At 40.7% G+C, this 20,491-nt stretch overlaps 1 long non-coding RNA gene across 1 annotated transcript in view; it reads left to right on the forward strand.

The window, feature by feature from the left end:
- Positions 1 to 20,491, forward strand: part of LOC136011103 (uncharacterized) — a 47,652-nt gene that overhangs the window by 24,288 nt on the left and 2,873 nt on the right. The window lies entirely within an intron of this gene.

The following is a 20,491-nucleotide window of genomic DNA, read 5'->3' on the forward strand; positions in this document are numbered from 1 at the left end:
TTGAAAGGAAGAAGGCAGAGAGTTGTGGTCAATGGCGCAGAATCTAGCTGGAGGTCTGTGACTAGTGGAGTTCCTCAGGGGTCGGTGCTGGGACCGGTGCTGTTTAATATTTTCATCAATGACCTGGATGAGGGAACTGAGTGCACCCTCAGCAAGTTTGCTGATGACACAAAACTGGGAGGAGTGGCTGACACACCAGAGGACTGTGCTGCCATTCAGCGAGACCTGGACAGGCTGGAGAGTTGGGCGGGGAGAAACTTGATGAAATTTAACAAGGGCAAGTGTAGAGTCTTGCATCTGGGGAAGAACAACCCCATGTACCAGTACAGGTTGGGGGGTGACCTGCTGGAAAGTAGCGAAGGGGAAAGGGACCTGGGGGTCCTGGTGGATAGGAGGATGACCATGAGCCAGCAATGTGCTCTTGTGGCCAAGAAGGCAAATGGCATCTTAGGGTGCATTAGAAAGGGAGTGGTTAGTAGGTCAAGAGAGGTTCTCCCCCCCCTCTACTCAGCCTTGGTGAGGCCGCATCTGGAATATTGCGTCCAGTTCTGGGCCCCTCTGTTCAAGAAGGACAGGGAATTGCTTGAAGGAGTCCAGCGCAGAGCCACAAAGATGATTAAGGGAGTAGAACATCTCCCTTATGAGGAGAGGCTGAGGGAGCTGGGTCTCTTTAGCTTGGAGAAGAGGAGACTGAGGGGTGACCTCATCAATGTTTACAAATATGTAAAGGGTAGGTGTCAGGATGATGGAGCTAGGCTTTTTTCAGTGATATCCAGTGATAGGACAAGGGGCAATGGGTGTAAACTGGAGCATAGGAAGTTCCACGTTAACATCAGGAAGAACTTCTTTACTGTAAGAGTGACAGAGCACTGGAACAGGTTGCCCAGGGGGGTTGTGGAGTCTCCTACACTGGAGATATTCAAGGCCCGCCTGGACAAGTTCCTGTGTGATGTACTGTAGGTTACCCTGCTCTTGCAGGGGGGTTGGACTAGATGATCTTTTGAGGTCCCTTCCAACCCTTGGGATTCTGTGATTCTGTGACATTGTGTTTGCTTCTTGCGCTGTTGTTTACACACAAAAATGCCTTAAGAACTTGTAGCTAGGTTGTGAAATGAGTACTGATTTCAGTTTGGTAAGCTGCTGTAGTGTATCTTATAGTTGATTAACTGGAATGTATTTGTCTGTGTGAGGAATTATTTAAGTCTTCTTTTCACTCTGCTACAAAAAGACCAGCTTGTTTCCATTGATGTTAGTGCAGGACTACAGCTCCTTCTCACCGTTTATTTCCTCTTTTCTCTCTCTTAAACTGAAGATGTGTTGGGGATCACTGCTGATATGTGTCCTGGAGCAAAGGCATACAGCTGGTCAGTGAGGGAAAAGAAATATGCACTGGACCCAGCTGCTCCTTGGGTTGATGTATCCGTGTTTCTGTCCTCTAAAAATACTGAAAATGCCTGACTCTAAAAGGGAAAGATGAGGACAGAAAGGCTGTTCTCAGTTCATTCTCCTGCCATGATGCTATTGAGGGGAGAATAAAGAAAAATGGGGGGGGGGGGGGGGAAGAATGAAATAAGATTTCTCTATGTGAATATTATTTCAATATTTAAAATATTAGTATTATACTCATAGCAAACTACTAATCTAGAAGTATGGAAAATTAATTTTATTCTAGGATTTAATATTGAGTTGTGTTAATGCTTAAACAAACATTGCATGCTTAGATAACTTTTTGAAAATATGATTCCATGTTTTAAGATTTAGGTTTGAAATAGCATTCTATCCATAATCCCTGTGTCATTTTTACAATTCAATTATACCAGTACTTACTATTTAAAATGTTTTTATTCCCCTATTTTAATAAGTGAAGAAGGGGGAAAACCCCCCACATACGTGTACTCACAGATCCATCAGTGTATGTCATTGCTTCATGTCTGATGCAAAAAATAAACTCAGAACAACTGTGTTATATATATTCTGGAATAATATTTTTCACTCAAAAAAAGTAAAAATTCATTTCAAAAGGCACTATTTTTGAATGTGCTTTTTCCTTTTAAATTTTCATTTATAGAGCTTTTTCTATGCTTTCAAAATATATCACCCTTCCCTTCTTAATCCAGAAAATTACCCCTTATGTGATTTTGAACAATTTTTGTCCATTGATATTGCTCATATGCATGAAAGAATGGGCTTAGTTATTATCTGTGATTCTGTCTGCCCTTTGAAAAAAGGCCCAAGCAATTACCAGGTCAGTAAGTTCATCTTTCCAGTTGCCTTCAGGTGTTGTAGTTTTAAGTGCTTTTTTGAAGGCAAGAACTGTATTCCCTCACTGCATGAACAGTATCATACTGTGAGATTTACAAGCAAGCAGCTTAATACCTTCCCCAGTATTGTCTTCAAGGTATTTCACTTCCTTTATTTTCTTTCTTTAGTAAATAAGGCTGCAAGTTGCAAATCTGAGTGCTTGAAATTAGGCTTTTAAATCTGTAGTCAGGCTTTTAAATAGCACTGTCCACATTCTCAGAAGTGAAACCAGGTTGATTTTGAAAGCCTACAGAGAGTTTTAGAAGAACAGGTTTTAGCAGCTAGCTTTCGCATTTTTTTAACCTCAATTTTATGGTTTATACTGAGGTACGTTCTGATAATGGGGATGTACATGGTCTGCCTCATACAGCAGCAAACTCTAAACTACTTACAAATAAAGCATTGTACTCATAACACTGTTCTATGACCACTAAGTACAGTTGTCAGATCATAAATTGCCCTTAATTTATCTTAAATCTTAAAGTTATTCATTGCTTGTGTGTCAAAACTGTAAATTGTTCTCTGTGTGTGAAATTATTCTCTTTAAATTAATTCCAACTTCTGAATAATTCAAATATGAAATATAAGTAAAAATAGGTTTTGCCTTGTAAAACTGCTGTTTTATCTTCTCTCCCAAGATCATATTCCTTAGAAAACTGACCAGGTTTTCTGTCTACCTTCCTTCTTCATTGCTTGTGCAGTCCCTAGAGATGCTCAGCAGAAAGCATCTGTGTAGTGCCAGATCCTAACAGCCATGTTAGGGCTCCTGCAGCCACAGTGAAGGGATATGTGTATAGAGGCAGTACAAGGCACTCCAGGTTTAACTTCACCTCTGTAGACAAAAGCTCAAGTTAGGCAACTGTAAGTCTGCTCAAAAATAGCTGGTTTGGAGCAGGTAATTGGAGCCAGCCCTATATATCTACAACCACCCACAATAAGTGGTCCTGTATTGCTTTACCCTGTTAGTGTTCTCTCCAAAGGTAAATATATGGTTTTCTGTGCTGTGGCTTGGCCAAAACAATAAGCTTCCTTCATAAGCAAGCAGAACATTCTTTAAAGGAGTATTTCCAGAATTTGTGGAGAAATCTGTGTAGCCACTGCACTTAGATATAATTGCAAGCAGGTGCCTTTAATAATGGGTGGCTGCTTCATTTAGTCAGGATAAACCTGACTTTGCCATGCCAAAGTGAAATTGGCTTGTTGCACAAGGGAGACTTTTGCCAATCTCTTTTTGCTCCAAAGCCCAAGTCGGAATAGCCCTTAGTGTTTATCTCATATAAATTACCATTGCTGTTATTTTATAGCAAATCAGGATATGTGAGTAAAAGTAATTGAACCTTTGTAGACTGTTTTTTGAGTGAGTCCAGTGTATATTAGAAATATTGAAATAACATCTGGTGTTACTAAGATATTTAATCTTTGTTTAACCTGTTTCTCTTGGTAAGAAGGCTTATGCAACCACTGGCTCTGTGTCCTCCTGTCACTCTTTCAACTAGTGAGAAATGGTGCTGCTCAGACAAATGAATAGCTTCTGTGTCTGATGGGCAGCTTTGGAAGGTTCATTTCTGCTGGTTTTGCAGTGGGTCACTGGGTATAGGAGAAATAAGCCAAACAGCTCTGAACCTGATAAGGCACCGAAGTTGGTTAGAAATAAGTTGGAAATCTGATTAGTTCTACCATTCACTGGACTGCTTGCTGTAGCTTATGAAATGGAAGATTGCAGCAGTCAGGTTACATTCTCACACTCGAACAAAGTTTAAGTTCCAGAGCTGAAAGGGAAACTGGATTTTTCTGCCTCTGTTCATTCCTCTATTAGCTATTTCTGGTTAGCATTGTTCCTGATGTCTCAAAATCAAGCTGCAGGGAGCTAGCTTAGGGAGGTGGGGGTGTAAGAACCCTGCAAATTTAAAAATACTTCATTTTTCTCTTCATTCTTTCCAGATTGATATTTGTGGAAGAAAAAGTATGGAATTCTGTATTTGAAGGGATCAACAAGCCTAAGGAAAGGGGTGATTAAGCTGGCATCTTCTACCTGACATTCCAATAGGTTTTTAACAGTCTCCCTCACCAAAAGCCTTTGAGTAAATTAAGAAGCCTTAGGATAAGGTGGGGGCAGGTTCTTGCACAGTGAGTTAACTGCTCAAAAGGTAGAAGACAAGCAAGGGGTGAGTGCACAGTTACTATAGCAGATGGGGTTTGCTGGTGGTGTCCCATGGTTTCTGCACTGTTTATAAACATGTACATAAATGGGCTTGAAAAGGGGGAGAGCAATGAGGTAGGTGACTAAGTTTGCTGTTGAGACACAATTTTTCAAGGTAGTGAGGATGAAGGCAGACTGTGAAGAATTACACAAGGATCTGAAGAGACTGTGTGACTGGGCAATAAAATAGTAGATGAAATTCAGTGTAGATAAATGTGAAGTGATGCATGTGGGGAAAAACAATCCTAGCTTCACATATAAAATGATTGGCTCTGAGCTGTCGCCACTCAAGAGTGAGACCTTGGGTTGTGATGGATAGTTCCATGAAAGCATCAGCCCATGCTCAACAGCAGGCTAAAAAGCAAATCAAATTTTAGGAATTATGAGGAAAGAACCAGAGAACAAAACAGATAACATCATTATGCTGCCATATAAATCTATAGTTCACCTGTACCTTGGATATTGCATGTAGGTTTGACTCACTCATGTCAATGAGGATGCATTAGGACAGGGAGGATACAGAAGAGGGGAAGGGCTGGCTAGGCTGGGACTCTTGTCTGGGAAAAAGTCAGCTGATGGTGATAACTATAGAGATTGATAGAACTGTATATGGGTGGAGAGGGATGGATGTTTAATTGTCTCTCTCAGAGCCAGAGTTAAGGGCCATTAAAAGAAGCTTATAGAAAAGTGGTTCAGAAGAAGGAGAGGCATCTTTTTCAGAAGTGAATTATGTGCCTTGTCAAAGGTGTGCAAAAGGTATTGGGGAGACTGGGTAAATAGTTGAATGAAATGGATGGTGCAGAAACCACAACAAGCTTGAGAAATCTTTTGAAGAAGTGCTGGAGACTGGGAGAGCTTTGTTAGCAATGCTGAGTATGTTTGTCCTGTACTTACCTGTGTCCACTTTCAGTCTTTGAGACTGATATGAGGATTTTGAGGAGGTCATGATCTGACTACTTGAGCCCTGTCAGAAATCTACGAAGAGTATACATACAGTCAATTCATACATCAGTTGCTAACACTGGGATTTCAATCTCTCCTTCTCTAATACTGAGTGTGAAGATTAATACATAAAAAGGAGTCAAATTTGTAACACAGAAAGCTAATTGTTCCTCCAGTCTTACATATGCTGATCATGTTAATGTCAAAAAATGCTTATAGTGCCAATTCAAATGTGATTGATGCTGGAATCTCTGAGCATATACTAGTAGTATGAAATGTATACCTTGTGAATTTGAGTAGCATTCAAGGACATCAAATTGCCTTTGAAGCTGCATGTAGGTGTTCACAGGTGGGAATCAAAGATTTTGGTTGGAGACTCCTCCGAATGTATAGAGTTATAAAGTTTGTAGGAAAAATAAAATACATCCTCCTCCTTTCTACATGTGAACTTTTTCCTGTGAATATGTGAACAAAGCCAGCTCTCTACACATTTACTGCTTGTGTCACTGCATGTAAACATTCATTTCATCATATAGTTATTCAATTAGAGAAGTATTGCTCAATCAGTTCCAATAAATGAAACATTAAAAATTGTTGCTCAAGTACTCATTTTCTTAGCTGTGACCAAAGCAGCACACTGATTTACTTGAGCAGGGCTACTTAGGACTGAAGAGAAAGCTAATTGTTACGAATAGCATCAATAAAGTTGTGTGATGTGCATAGCAGATATGACAATGCAAATTCTAGGAAGATACAGCAGGAGCAAAGAGAATGTGCACAATAACTAAGTACATAAAGCCTGCGAAACAGTCACTGAGATGAGTAAAGAGTTTTCTTAAGTTCTAATTTTTGGAATATTGTGCATTTCATGTCTTCCGTTCCTTAAATCAGAAAGCTCCTGCTGGATAAAATAAATGCCGAGTTCAGTATTTCTCTTGAGGTGATTGATGTTAAGATTATGAAAGAGAAACCCATGCTGCTAATCTTGGTTGTGGGGAGTGGATGCAAGACATGCATGGAGAGAAGAAATGGCTGAGTTTGGGGCAAAAAATGGTCCAGTTGATTGCTAAAAGCCTTTAAAGCCAGACTGTTAGTTGCTACTGTAGTAGGTCCCATCTGTTCTAACAGAGTAATGACATTTGAAGGAAAACATACCTGACTAAATGTCAGCCAGTGCAGTTGAAGTAGTTTTGAGAACTTCAGCAGATTTAAAAGTCTTGAATCTGACTGATGGAAAGACACTGAAGGGCTTTGGTTTTGCAGCCTCTCTGGGTACCCCTTTCTCCACTTTGCTCTCATGATGAAGAGTTTTTCCACATGTTGAGTTGGAGTTTTGCTTGTTAAAACCTGTGACCATTGCCTGGATTGGTCAGACAGTTGTGTAACAAAGGTGATTACAAGAATGAGCAGACATTCCTATTTGGGATGGTAAACAAGTTTCTCCTATTGCTTTAGTGATGGAAAGACTGAAACCTGCAGTAGAATACCTTGCCTAACTTGCCTTACTGATCCCTTGGAGGTCCTGATCAGCCCTAGATAAAAAAACCCCAATCAGGTCCCCGATTAGCCTAGATAAAAAAACAACCCCACCTTATAAAATGCAGGAGAGTACAGGTGTTTCTTTGTGTGTGAGTAAACTAAGTTTTTCTTCTCTTTTATACGTATTCCTTGATCAACATCCATGTCTCTCTTCAAAGGAAACTGCAAGGTGAGTAACCCAGGAAAGAGTGAAGAGAGAAAAAGTAGAAGTTAGGCATCTTATTTATATATTACGGGGATTTTTTTTCTCTAGCAGAAGGAAATACTGACTACTTATTACTAATTTTTCCCCAAAAAAGATAGAAAAAACAAACACAAACTGCCCTAAGTTTACGTATTGCAGGTGAAAGTAGATGAGGTACTTTCAGCTTGGTGTTCATCATGTTGTGCTTGTGTTATGTTAAGTCTACATTTTGCAGCTGGAAGTATTGTGACCTATTTAAGTACTCTTCTAGAGTATTGGTTTATACATATATTTTAGTAACATCTTGAAATGCATCAAGAATGTGTTTATTTTAAAAATACACTGTTAGTACCATGCAATGTGGCAATGCCAGCTATCGTAGCCAACAGATGACGATTTCTTTTGATAACTGATGAACCTTAGGTCTAGAAAATGCTTCAACATCATTTTCATGTTAGTATGCCTATAACACCCTATTTAAAATGCACTCGTTACAGCAGGCATCCCTGACAGCATATGCATAGCTTCCATCTTTATTTTGATTTCTGCAGCCCTCCAACCCTTAGGCTCTGAGGCCTGAGCTAGCACTTCTGCATGGTTCTGCATTATTTTATATGGATATCCCTGCCTAGTGGTCTTTTTATATATGCTCCTTGAATGTCAGGTTTTTCAGACCCTCAAATGTAAGTTGATCTCTCAAAGGAATTATCACCAAGATAATGAACAATTGTGGGATGCCTTTAATGCTACTGAAGGTAATGAAAATAAATTATCACAAGTTTCCTTTCCTTCCCCCTTTCCGTTAGAAAAAGATGCAGATGTTTATCAAGTCCAGAATTTGGACCAACTTAACTTGAAATAGTGTAGACTTGCTGTCAGACAAGGATTGTCAGCCAAAGACTGAATATCTGTCTGAATAATGGTTTTAGATCAATCAGTAGGTAGTTGTTCCCACTTGATGCTCCCTGACTGACTTTTTGCAGGGCCACAAGACTGTAACCAGCATTAACAGAAAAAGTACTTGATGTACCAATGCTTTCTCAGCAGCCTATGGTGCTACGCTAGGGCTGGTTGGATTTGTGACTTCAGTTGTGTTGTTACTGAAATTAATCCTCTTCAGGTCTCAATTTTCATTCTGAAGTTTGGAAATGTCACATAGCTCTGAATAAAGCCTAAAGAAAGCACAAAGGTAATATTTCCAGTTTTCCCAGGGAAAAAAACGTAAGTTTACCCTGATTCTGCCCTGTGTTATTAGGGTATTTCACTGTTTGACTCATGCAACAGCACTTTAATTTCTCATTTTTTGTTCTACCTGCTCAAAAAGGGTGATATGGATAAGTTCACTCTCTTCACCCCTTGATGAAATATTTCTAAAACTCAGCGGATGTCCTCAGTCAGCCCTTTAATCAGTTAAAACTCTTAAGTATTAAGCTTACACTTATCCTGTTAGAAAGACATTTCCAAATGAAACACAATTTTAGATGCTGCTGTACAGACCCAACATTTTGCTCTGCATGTTTGTTGAGTTGCATCATCTTGTTGTTGGTCATCTAACAGAAGTCACAGTTCAAATTCAAGGTACTCTCAGTTGCTGTGAAAAGTTATGCTTCTTGTGTCCTTTGGATGATTATATTGAGTGGTATATGCTTACTAATAGATGTATAGGGGTTTAGTTGGTCTACTTCTGTGATCACCAAACTCATAATACTTCTAGGAAAGTTAAGAAACAAAAAAATGGTTTCCCAGAGTTATCGTGCATCCCTGTAGGAATAAAATAAAACTTACGGCCTTACCCCACAGTGAATCATAGAATCATAGAATAGTTAGGGTTGTAAAGGACCTTAAGATCATCTAGTTCCAACCCCCCTGCCACAGGCAGGGACACCTCACACTAAACCATCCCACCCAAGGCTTCATCCAACCTGGCCTTGAACACTGCCAGGGATGGAGCACTCACAACCTCCCTGGGCAACCCATTCCAGTGCCTCACTACTCTAACAGGAAAGAATTTCCTCCTTATATCCAATCTAAACTTCCCCTGTTTAAGTTTTAACCCGTTACCCCTTGTCCTGTCACCACAGTCCCTGATGAAGAGTCCTTCCCCAGCATCCCTATAGGCCCCTGTCCTGGGTTGAGCAGCAGCAGTCATTTTTCTCCTTCTTAGGAGCTAGTACAGTGCTGTGTTTTGATCTTTTGGCCTTGGAACAGTGGTGATAACGCCGATGTTTTCAGTTGCTGCTCGAATGTTTGGTCTGGCCAAGGACTTTCTGAGCCTCATGCTCTGCCAGGGAGGAGGGGAGGCTGGGAGGAAGCAGAGACAGGACACCTGACCCAAACTGACCAAAGAGGTATTCCATACCACAGCACGTCATGCCCAGGAGGTAACTGGGAGTGACCCGGAAGGGGTAGAGGGACTGCAGGGTTGGATGAGGTATCGGTCGGTGCTTGGCTGGAGGGAGTGAGTTATTGGTCGGCTGGTGTTGAGGTGTTGTATTCTTTCCTCTTGTTATTTCCTTTAGCACTATTATTATTGGTGGTAGCAGTAGTGATTTGTGTTATACCTTAGTTACTAAACTGTTCTTATCTCAACCTGTGGGAGTTGCATTCTTTTTGATTCTCCTCTCCGTCCCTCCAGAAGCAGGGGGAGGGCAAGAAGGGGGGGAGTGAGTAAAAGAGGTTTGTGGTTGGGTTTAAACCACGACAGCCCCCTTCAGATACTGGAAGGCTGCTATGAGGTCCCCACGAGCCTTCTCTTCTCCAGGCTGAACAGCCCCAACTTCCTCAGCCTGTCTTCATAAGGGAGGTGCTCCAGTCCCCTGATCCTCCTCGTGGCCCTCCTCTGGACTTGTTCCAACAGTTCCGTGTCCTTTTTATGTTGAGGACACCAGAACTGCACACAATACTCCAGGTGAGGTCTCACGAGAGCAGAGTAGAGGGGCAGGATCACCTCCTTCGACTTGCTGGTCACGCTCCTTTTGATGCAGCCCAGGATACGGTTGGCTTTCTGGGCTGCGAGCGCACACTGCTGGCCCATGTTCATTTTCTCATCGACCAGCACCCCAAAGTCCTTCTCTGCAGGGCCTCTTTGAATCTCTTCTTTGCCCAATCTGTAGCTGTGCCTGGGATTGCTCCGATCCAGGTGTAGGACCTTGCACTTGTCATGGTTGAACTTCATAAGGTTGGCATCAGCCCACCTCACAAGCATGTCAAGGTCCCTCTGGATGGCATTCCTTCCCTCCAGTGTATCAACCGAACCACACAGCTTGGTGTCATCGGCAAACTTGCTGAGGGCGCACTCAATCCCACTGTCCATGTCAGCGATGAAGATGATCCATCTGACAGTGGAGTATTAATGCACCACCTTTCCTTCTTGCCTGACTTTTCTCTTCTCCAGTCTCATAAATGCAAAACAAGTAAAGTGAAAAAAAAAATCTTGTATACACAAAATACTTCAGGAACTGGAAGTGGGGCTGGGAGTGCTGTTAGTGGCATAGCTTCAGTAAGTAAAAAGATAACTAGAGAATCCACTGTTTTCTGCCCATAGGAATTAGAAAATACCTTGCTTCTCTCAGTTTAGTTCTGGTTTACTTTCTTCATGCATAGGCTGATGAATAAGGTACCAGAATCTTACTTAGAAAATGGATTCATGAAGCTGCCAATATTTTATGAAATATGAATCCAGATTTTGGTCTGATCTGTCACTTGAGTATTGCAGACTGTTGGTACAGAAGACACCTGAGAACTTACTGATGCTGACCTATTAGGAGATATACTGAGACTCCTGTGTGCATGGAGGGCGCCTCTCTGATTAATAGTCCTGCTGTGAGTGTGACATATCTGTGCTGCTGTGTAACTTTTTCCGGACGCTAGATGCTTATGTTTAATGATATTTGCCACTTCAATAGGAGGAAAAAGATTGAGATGATGTTAAATTGCTTTTCACAGTGTGTGAACTGTAGAAAGGGAAACGAACCATTAATTCTGTGTTTTCGTCTTTTGTAAATGCCTGTGAAGTGAGGGCTCTGGCTTTAACCCATTAGTCTGTGTGTGAGCAGATCTGCTTGACCCAGCTGTGCCCCATCTGGGAAGTGGCTGTCCCTGTTCTGTGCAGGGATAAATCCTGTGTGTACAGCCTCAGGACAGTTCTGGACAGTCACAGCAACTCCTTACATCAGAACAACCTTCCTATAAGTTTAGAAAACCCCCAAAACCTGAGAACCAGACAAAATCAGAACTCAAACTAAGTTGCCAGATTTTAAGGGCTTCTCTTACTCTTCTTCTGAAACGTATTACTATCGTTATTGCTTCTGTAGTCTGAGGCCTCGGAAAAGATGGTTTTAAAATGATACGTTTGAAAAGGAAAAAGGCGCTGTTTTGACATTACTCCGAACAACGTTGTTGCGCTGAAGGACTATGGAGAGTTCAGTGCCTTGACTGCCACCTACTGCTCACTGCTTCTCGCTCCCCAGTCCTGCCGCCGAAGGAGAACGTTTCGGTGAGATTTTAAGGAAAAAAGGACAAACCCTATTTGTACATTTTGGAACTAGGCGGGGGCTACAACGGAGTTTAGAAATATTGAATGTTGCTAGTGGTTTACGACCTGTAAATTTCCAACACAGAGGTGCTGAAGCACTTGAGGGATATGTTTATTATATGGAGTTGGTAAAAAGTTGGGGAAGCTTCATATTCAAATTTCAGAACCTACAAAGGAAAATATTTGGTTTAGAAGGCTCTTGGACTTTAAATGGCAAATACAGGGTTTCATAGTTTATTTATTTATTTTTAGTATCTAGTATTCTTCTAGCAGGGGCTGTCAGTTAACACTCATTTCAGCCAAGCATAAATTCCAGGTTAAGGGGAAAATAGAGAAGCTGTCTACCAAACACCCTTTGTTTTCAGCTTCACAAAAGGCCTGATCCTGCATTACTCACAGCTGCCTTCTCTAGCATTGGCTTTTGTGGGGACCTGTCACTGCTCACTATCAGTCTTGTACACTCTTGAAGTTCTGAGCATCAGACAGCACAGTTCAGACCCTTTTCATGCCAGCATTTCTGGAAAAAAAGCCACATCCAAACAAAGAACCCCCCTGCTCCCCCTAACGGAACCCCCTCAACTTCTTAACAGTTATAAATCTTATATATATATATAAGTATAATCTTAACAGTTATAATCTAAACAGTTATAATCTTAAAAGTTATAATGGCCTTCTACTATTACTTTAGGTACCATCCAGAGCTGTTGCTGTTATTTTGTGCCCTACTGTCTCATGCTGTACTGTAACTATAACAGATACTGCCCCCCAAAATCCCACTGGGAGCATGCATATCACTTGACATAAATGACAAACATGAAGAGCAAACTCTACTGCTATATTGGTATTTACTAATGAGATCGGAACAAGAGGTGAAATAGTCTTCACAAGAAATGTAAATGTGGTCACCATGCAACTGTATATAGAGGACCTTTTTGTGTAATAGTCTTGCTGATAGTAAGCACTGTTTCCTTTGGGGTTTCATTTACAACATCCCTTTTAACACTTCAAGTGCTGGTTCTGGGAGATGTATTTAATTCCTAAGAATGCCTCTTACTCTGTCCAGAAAAATCCCCAGAGCTCAGCCTCCATATTTTTACAGTGCTGGGGAAAGCAAAGGGCTGCAAAGGTACTGCTCACAAAGTACAATTGGAGCCCTATAGGCTGTTTCAGGAGAAAAAGAAAAACCTATTTAATGCTTCCCAATGAATTAACCATTTGGGCCCTATCCATGGAGAGAAACCGGTAGTGTCTTTACAGGGCTAATACCACCCAATTGAGTAATGCAAAAATAATTCCTGTGATTTAGATAGCCAATCAAATTATGCAAATAATGAATAACAATTCTGTGTGGAGTAAGCCACTGAAAGGATCATGGCCAGCAGGTCAAAGGAGGTGATTCTTCCCTTCTACTTCACTCTTGTGAGACCCCACCTGGTGTACTGTGCTCAGCTCTAAGGCCCCCAACATAAGAAGGATGTGAACCTGTTGGAGTGAGTCCAGAGAAGGGCCATGAAGATGATCAGGGGGTTGGAGCACCTCTCCTATGAAGACAGGCTGTGAGAGCTGAGGCTGTTCAGCCTGGAGAGGAGAAGGCTCCAGGCAGAGATTAGAGTGGTTTCCAGAACCTAGAGGGGGCCTACAAGAAACCTGGAGAGGGACTTTTTACAAAGGCATGTAGTGATAGGAAAAGGGGGGAATGGCTTTGAACTGAAAGAGGGTAGATTTAGATATTGGGAAGAAATTCTTCACTGTGAAGCTGGTGAGGCACCGGCCCAGGTTGCCCAGAAAAGCTGTGGCTGCCCTGTTCCTGGCACCGTTCAAGGCCAGGTTGGACATGGCTTTGAGCAACCTGGTCTAGTGGAAGGTGTCCCTGCCCGTGGCAGGGGGGTTAGAACCAGGTTCCTTCAAATCAAAACATTCTATGAAGATCAGCTGCCGTATTAAATTTTAATGACACCTGTGAACCAAAAATATTCTATCCTTCTAGCTGTACTTCTAAGAAAACATTGTGCAACTAAAAGGAAGCTCCACGGCGTACACAATGCCAACATACGATTAACTGGCCAAAGGTATTTTCTAACTTCTGAAATTAAAACATAAGTGAACAATATTCAGGTGATTAAATATGACTGAATAATTTTTGGCAATATTAAGCTGTTGATTGTTTTGCTGTATCCAAAACTGTGCTAGACCCCTCACAGCCCAGATAAATGAAAGCATGCAATGAGCTTGTCACTTAATTTCACATATGACAAAATGAGAAGACAAACCAGTGGGCTTGATGAGCTAAAGGATTAGAGAAGGTTGTATTAATAAGTTCATATGATTATTCAGCAAAGTCAGACCACAGAGTGATTGAACTGCTGGTTTTGGGCACAAATAATTAACAAATAAGCGTTGTGGCCGAGTCTTTCCCAGGGGTATGGTGGAGGAATGGGTTTTAAATGGCATTTTGTGGCCTTCTAAGCCCGTTCAGGAGGACAATGTATGTTTAGATGCAGTATATCTCTGAACGAGAGCTTTATCTTCAGGAAGGCTTGAAGGATTGGGTCCTTTTCCTCTGTGTGAGCCACCATTGCCGAAAAAAGTTATCAGATCGAATTCAGGGCTGGCTGTATTAGCCAGGAGTGAATTACTTCATCCCAAACCAGTGCCAATGAACCCTTTGAATCTAAATTGCCAAGCGGTAGTATAATGGCAAAACTGACACATACTTGATAGCTGTAACCTTATTTACATTGACTCTGACAGAACTCATCACATTATAAAGCAGTATTAATAACATGTTAATTGAACTACTAAATGCCATCAACAATTAGAACTATCAGTTGCTGCTGCATTCCACTAATACAACATTTACAGAAAGCTCAGGAAAGAAATGGTTTTGCTTAAAATATTGGTAAAGAAGCTGAAGGAATAAAATTAAGTTGACCTTTTGATAGATGTCTGTTTATTGATTTAAATTCACCATTTTGTGAACAATGTCGAAGAGGTCTGTTAGAATAGAAGCATGTATAATAACATGAGCTGAACAATTCTTATTTCTTTGTGTGTCATTATAGAGAGATTGAAGCAAGCTTCACCTAAGTGTAGTGATGCAAAAAAAATAATAGTACCCAGTCTGGATGCGAAAAAGCAGGGGAAAACAAGAGCTTCATATTAAAGTGCCTTCTAGGTAGCTGACATGACGCATCTAGTCAGACGTAAATAATGACAGACGGAAACTATCATGAGGTCTGTGAAGCATCAACATGCTGCCATCATTTTCTTTCTAACCTTGCCTTGCTAGCAGCTCTCAGACTTACAGGCTGAGAGATCATTTAAAAAGCAAATCCTAATGATGCTGCCCACTGTAACAACAGCCAGTGAGATTGGCATCAATTTAGCTCAGTTTGGGAACTCAGGCTAGCAGCCATTGCTGGCTCCTGACACCCCAAACGGGCGCGATCCCTCCCTCCCTCCCTGGCTCCCTGCAGCTCCTTCTGCATCTTGCTGAAAATGATCCACCTGTATGGGGAAGGGGGAGAGCAGCCCCTGCTTCTTCACCTGCTTCTCAGCAAATAAGCCCTTCAATTATTTCCTTTATTGGATTTGGTTTATTTTGGTGCAGGATGTCTGGAATATGTTTTTCATTGCATACCTCTTATTTGTGGTAGATATGCATAGGAAAAGAGAAGGAGTCCCTGTAGCTTCAGCTGAGCAGGGCTATGGTTCAGATAAACACATCTGTACATGGCTGCCATAATCACTGTAGAATGGCAGAGCAATTTTGCAGATGCAACTCAGAGGAAAAATAAAACGGGCAAAACAAAACCCTTCACAACAGTTATCTATCTTGTCCAGCTCAGGAGACTCTATTCATAAAGACAACATACAATAAAATGGTTGCACGTTTTATTTAAGCTGGTGACTTCATTGCAAACCACTGGGAAACAAAGCTGATGTGCAATAAAGTAATGGCATTATCACTTTGCAAATCAGCATGTGGCTCTGCTTGGGTGCTAGGAGGGCACGAGGGCTCAAAGACAGACGACAACATGAAAAAACAAGTAGATCAGGCTGCCTGTTTTTGATTGTAAACATGTTTTCGTATACAGCAAAGAATTTCATTCTGTTTGGTAAGCCTGACCTTAAGCTGTATAACTGTATTTCCATTGTTTGTATGTAAATTAAAACATGACAAAAAGAAGTCCTTCCCAGCCCTCCCCATCAGAAGGCTATTTACGCTTCACAGATCTTTCCAGTACTTTAAGCACAACTAAGCAGCTACCTCAGGTAAAGAAGATGCAATTTTTCCAAGGAGGCATTTTAAAAGATTTCCCCCCACACACTTCTGAATGTTCTAAATACTAATGCGGAATTTGTGACTCTCAAAGTAAATAGATGGCACTTAATTATGCTGGTGATGTCAGGTATTGTATAGGTTGATTTCCCAAGGCGTAAGTGAAAAATGTATTATTTGGTCTTAAATTTAGACTTAATAAATAGCTAATTTAGGATCGTGTTCTATATGCAAGGATATAATCACAAGGCATTCATTTTTAAAAGGTTTCATTTATTCTTGTGAGCTTAATTATTGCAAGGAAACTGTGAGCAATTTGTTTTTTTACCAGTGTCTGATTTCTGAGAATGGTTATTAAATATTAAATGGATGCATAATTCAGGCAATTAAGAAAGTAATCACACAAAGTAATGTAATGGAAGTTAATTATTACTGCATAAGCAAATAGTTCATTAATGCTAGTAGTTGCTATGGCTGCATTCTTAATACATGCAGAACTGAAGCATGAATCCTCTGTGTATTCGGAGGTACCAGAAGTATGGTACTGCAGAAAGAGTGCTCCTAATGAAAGGCACAGGCAAATAAGATCATATTGACCCCTGACTTATCTGAATGCTGTAGGATCATCATTACTTAAGAGAGTTTTACCAAAACCATGTCTGTTTCAGATGCTTATAATCTCTTCTGTTTGTAATACAGACCTTGGCTTAAATCAAGGAAGAACTTGGGGAATTCAGCTGGTTTAAAATAAATAAATTGCCAATCCTATTTCCTCTGTTAAAATCCTACCCAATGGTGCTCCTCTTGTTAAAAGGCTATAAAATCATTATATGTAACTTAAAAGGATTGTACAATTTTTCAGTACAAAAGCATAATAGCTGACAACCAACCTTGTTAGATTTTGTTCTTCAATGATGAGAGCAAAATCTGACATTTCTTTGCTAACATTATTTCCCCAAAGCATAGCACTTCATAAAGACTGTTTTAAACCAAGAGTCTGCCAAATGAGGCTATATTCCACCTAGTAGTCTGTGATGCAGTAATATCAACCTTAGCACTATATGGTTCACCTGGGGATGGGAGAATCTGTGACTGAAGGATGAACACTGAAAAACGGTAACAAGGTTCTCATTGCGACCTTGAAAGGTGTGAAGGCAGGGTGGTCTATTCCTTCATTTTGTGGCTGTGGAGATTAACAGAATGTCACTTATCCATTTTAGGCTGTAGTTATCATTTTAAAAGGGGAAGAAAAGAACAAGACAGCAATTACCAGGCTGGACAACCCTTGCAAGTCATAGCATGCCTAATTCTTCTGCTGGTTCTCACTTGCTCCTTGCTCAAAATACAGTCACGCTAGATAAAATGAGGTGGATTTTTGTCATGTAAGCAAAAAGTGGGATTAGATTAGTTGGTATAAATATTGCTCTGAAGTGCTTGGGATGTCTGTAGTCCCAGAGAACCATTTGACAACCGAGGACACTGAGGTTCACAGTTCGTAGTTATTTCATCTCTTAATTTCAGTGCATCTCACAAAAGGACTGTAAAGAAAGGAGGATGTGGGAGCTGGCTGCTGCTAGCTCTGTGCTTACTGAATTTTCTGGAGAAATCTTCAAATCTTTGTGTTCCTGACATATCTAGGACTTGAGCAGGCCAGGGAATCTAATAGGTGAGAAGCATCATGGTGGCAGCTCAGCATCTTATTGTGGTCTTCACAAGGAAGACCAATCAGCTGGAGTACTGAACTGATGAATCTGGAAACAAAACTCTTGTGAACCTCAGTGACTGTCTTGGGAAGAGAAGAGGTTAGACCCGTGGACTGAGGATGTGCTCATACAAGCACAGTGATGCTCCTCAATTTATTTTTAGGACCACTCATTCTACGAAAGTGTTCATTATTTTGAAATATTTAATGCTGTTTCAGAATGAAAACAAACGTCTAAGTATAGGAAATTCCTGTGGGACAGAAATTGTGTTTTTACCAGCTCTAATAACCACCAACACAACAGCATGAGCAGTCAATCAAACAGGAATTGAGCCAGCACAACCCCAGGAAAGTTCCTTTCATCCCTTCTTTATTTGAGAAGCAAACCCTTACTCTTTTTGCAAGCCCTATTAAACATACAGCTTTTGCAGAACGGCTGGGAAGGCATGCGATTCAGCTGCTCGGGGCTGAGTGTGAGGGAACAAGTACCAGACTCTCCTAGGCCCCACAAACAACACCTTGCAAACAGCCATCTGAAGCTTTCCATGTTGAGTGCCTCTCTTGGCAGTGACTGTCACACAGGAGGGTGCTCAGCCCCTTTGGCTCAGGCAGCTGCAGACCTTCTGTGGTGCTTGTCTTCTAACTGGGTCCTCTAAAGCCTATCTTGGTGTCACCCATCCCAATTTTGGAGCCTTTCTGTCATGCTTTTGACAAAATACCTTGTTTAGTGCATAAACTAACCAAGTTTATGGTGCAGCTTTGCACTCAGACTGGTTTCAAGGTGCAGCCCGTGTGTAGAGGGCAATACAAAAATCCAGAGGAAAAAGAGATGGCAAAGGTGACTTCCTGTGGACATCTGACTAAGTTGTCACCCAAAAGGATGCCAAGTTCAATTCAGGCAGTAAAAAGAAGAACTTGAATAATAATTACATTCCTTCAAACTTGCAGCTGATGCAGTATAATTGAATTATATTTCTTGAACAGGATACAACATGGACAGAGATCATAAGGCTATGAAAAAGGCAGTTCCACCTCATGCAGTTCCTTATAGGCGAATGAATATAGGGGGACCTTTGTTATCTTCTAGAAACTGCTTAAGCAGAAATGATCAACCATTGTTGCCCATCATGCTGCCTTTTCTGCTCCTGCTAGGAGGTGAAAGCAAGGAATGAGTGCTTAATGATCAGGGTGATAGTGAGATTGGCCAGGTCTGATATGTCTTGAGTGAATACCTGAAAATCTGTTCCCCAGAAAGCTATAACTGGCACAACCTGGTTTTTTAGAAATGTCCTTTGCAGGTCTGCAGCCAGACCTTGGCTACTGTCTATCCTCAATGCCCTCTGGCAGCAGGAGCTGGGCTGGGCAAAGCAAAGCATGAGCACCCACAGCTCTCTGGTGGGTGTCTGATGGCTAGTTCTGCCTGTTAGTGCTGGGACTGCCTTTGGGTAGTGTGCTGATTTGTCTTTTTGATGGCATTCTTAACCTAGTGAGTACGGTTTTTGGTAACTGCATTTGATAACTGTATTGACAGCAGTTTTAGTTCTCATATGGAGTGCTTATCTGTATTTTTGGCAAATGAATGTATGCTAAGTGCACTTGAAAGTTTTCATTTGAATGAAAACTTGCTTGCTAGATACAGAGGGATATACACAGATCATTCTTAATAATGATTTCTATTTCTTTTTATTTTATTTCAGTGACACTACTAAGAAAGTAAAGATTCTAGAAATAAGCACACAAAAGGCAAAGCTGTGCTTAAAATCATGATCATTTGAAATGGAAGAACTCAATATGCCTTTAAAATAATTAGTTCTGCATACAAAGCTATATATTTTGCATACAAAAATAGTAACCATCTTCATGCTATTCTGTCAGTATACTGTGTTTGTTTAACATGGCAAAAATAACCCTGTAGGCTCATCTACCCGAGTTCATAATTCCACCTCTCTCGTTGGGGATATGTTCTAGTAAAATACTGGCAATGACCAAGTATTTTTCTTTAACTATAGAAATTTAAATAAAAATAATAAATAAAGTTTGAAATTGTATCTGTCTCACAACCTTGCCTATAACTTTATCTGTCCTAAATGAATGGCTAAAATGAAGCATGACAAATCTAAACACTTTGGCAGTTGTCTACTGCGTGAACAAGGTTGACTTCTTACCTTTACAGAAAATGAATGTTTCTTATTTTGCCTCCAGCCATGGCTTTAAGTGGCAAGAAAGACTTAGACTCTTACTGCATGTGGGAGGCAGAATCTTCAGGAAATGGTTTAGGCATTGTTTTCTTAACTAGCTCTAACAAGTTACATTGGGGTGGCTTATTTTGAGTGATTCCTTCTTATTTCCCCAATAGTTCTGTTGATTTAACTCAATATAGTCATGCAACAAACATTTCAATAACCAGGTCAACATGCAGTATTCATAAATTCTTGCAGAGCTGCTCTACATACATCAGGCAGTATAGCAAAGGTTGAATACCACAGTCTTATCCTATTTTTCATTTTCGTTAAACATATGCACATTGTTTTTCAAATGTACCACACCGTTATTCAGAAATTCTGGGAGGCTGTCATGAAATACAACAAAAAGCGTACATATAATTGTATGGGTTCTAACAGAGATAATAAGGAGGAAAAGCTGAAGTTTAAAGTACTTATTCAAGCTTTGGTTCAGGAAAATGATTTCCTTTTCTCTTTGGTCTTTGGCACACAAGCACTGAAATAACAAATATCCAGTTGTAGGCTGTCTGTGGAAGCATGGTGATGCTTTCTGCTATTGGCTGTTACAGTGTCTGTTCATATTAC

Source organism: Lathamus discolor, chromosome 3, assembly GCF_037157495.1.
Source record: "Lathamus discolor isolate bLatDis1 chromosome 3, bLatDis1.hap1, whole genome shotgun sequence".
NCBI lineage: Eukaryota > Metazoa > Chordata > Aves > Psittaciformes > Psittacidae > Lathamus > Lathamus discolor.